General features: G+C 50.9%; 1 non-coding gene across 1 annotated transcript; it reads right to left on the bottom strand.

Moving 5' to 3' along the window:
• Positions 1 to 350: 350 nt before the first annotated feature.
• TRNAC-GCA (transfer RNA cysteine (anticodon GCA)) lies at positions 351 to 422 on the bottom strand. Its single transcript has one exon. It is a non-coding gene; the product is annotated as a tRNA-Cys (tRNA).
• Positions 423 to 1,899: the final 1,477 nt, after the last annotated feature.

The raw sequence follows: 1,899 nt of genomic DNA, 5'->3' as shown, positions 1-1,899 counted from the left end.
GCCGCATTTCTGCATTGGGCTTTTCATGGACACACTGCCCCCTGTCCAGAAACAGAGGTGGAAGCAGCCAAGCCAAGCTCCTGGGAGCCTGGTCGCCACCAGTGCTGGAAGTGACAGGCGGAAGAGAGGAGACAGGACTCCAGGTGGCCCGGGGGCAGCCTCAGAGACACTGCTTGCAAACGGGGGCCTTAGTTGAGCCCCTGGGCACTGGTTTGTGGATGCCAGGCCTCCCATCTGCTGTGTCCTTCACTGTTACGGGTGAGGCCTGGGTGCTGGCTTCAGAAGGCAGCGGAAGGAAGCAGAACAAAAGGCTGTGGTGATGACAAGAATCTGGGCCACCACGAGCCTGCAGGGGGCACCTGGATTTGAACCAGGGACCTCTTGATCTGCAGTCAAATGCTCTACCCCTGAGCTATACCCCCTGTGGCAACAGGTGCATCTAATTAGTACCTTTTCATACCAACACACCCTCTTCCCATCTGTGGCTATTTATGGGTGAAGGTAAAGTTACAGAGGGAGAGAGAGATCTTCCATCTGCTAGTTCACTCCCAAAATGGCCACAGAGGTCGGAGCTGGGCCAATCTGAAAACTTGAACTTCTTCCAGGTCTCCCACATGGGTGCCAGGGCCAAGTCCTTGGGCCATCTTCTGCTGTTTTCCCAGGCCATCAGGAGGGAGCTGGATCGGAAGTGGAACAACTGAGACACAAGCCGGCACCCACAGGTGCGGGCAGCAGCCTTCCTCTCTCTGCCATGCTGCTGGTCCTGGAATTGGGCATTCTAAATCCTCCTGTTTTTAACTATGTTTGCTCTTGTCATCATTCTCATTGTCTTTCCATTCTAATTTCCAGGTGAGGTTTTTCTTAATCCTTTTATTAAAAAAATGTATTTATCTATATATTTTAATTTGAGAGAGAGTAGTAGGGAGGGCCCATCCGCTGGTCTGCTCCACACTTTTGGTTCATTCCCAAATGCCTGCAATTGCCAGGGAGCTGGGCTGACGTGGGAGTCAGGAGTCAAGAATTCGGCCCAGGTGTTCCACGTGGGAAAACCATCGCCGCTGCCCCCAGGATCCGCCTCACCAGGAAGCTAGAACTGGGATCTAGAGCTGGAGCTCAAACCCACGCACTCTAATGTGGGATGCAGGCACCTTCGTCGCTGTCTTAACCACTAGGCCAAGGTCCCTCCTCTTGAAGTTTAAATTTCTTTTGTCTTATTATAAATTTCCAGGTGCTCTTTCTTACTCTTTTTTAAATTAAAAAAAAAAACCTGGTATATAAAAATTTTACATATTTATGGGTACCATGTAATGTTTTAATACATGTATCGGTTGTTATTCTTTGAAGTTGTTCTTTAGTGTTTTTTTTTTCTAAAGATCTATTTCCTTATTTGAAAGAGGGGGGTGCGAAAGAGAGAGAGAGACAGAGAGAGAGAGAGAGAGAGAAAGAGAGAGAGAGAGAGAGAGGAGAGATCTTCCATCTACTGGTTCACTCCTCAAGTGGTCACAATGACTAAGGCTGGACCAGGCCGGAGCGAGGGGCTTCATCTGGGTCTTCCATGCAGTTGCAGGGACTCGAGGACTTGGGTCATCCTCTACTGCTTTCCCGGACCACAGCAGAGAGCTGGATGGGAAGAGGAGCAGCCAGGTCTCGAACTGGCACCCATATGGGATGCTGACGCTGCAGACCGGAGCTTTAACCTGCTGCCCCATAGTACCAGCCCCTAGACTTTTAAATAGATAATAGCTGCAGAAGAAATTGGGGTCAGCCGCAGTGGCGTGGGGAAGTATTGCCCTGCAGTGACCTGGACAGGCATTGCCCTGAGCAACCGCGTTTTCTCGGAGTCTGGCTGTCGCTGCTGGCGTCTGTGCTGCCCTACAGGGGCCACTCACATCCCTGAAG

Source organism: Oryctolagus cuniculus, chromosome 3 (genome assembly GCF_964237555.1).
Source record: "Oryctolagus cuniculus chromosome 3, mOryCun1.1, whole genome shotgun sequence".
NCBI classification, from domain to species: domain Eukaryota; kingdom Metazoa; phylum Chordata; class Mammalia; order Lagomorpha; family Leporidae; genus Oryctolagus; species Oryctolagus cuniculus.
The sequence above is the reverse complement of the archived record's forward strand: the minus strand, read 5'-3'. Positions and strand labels throughout refer to the sequence as shown.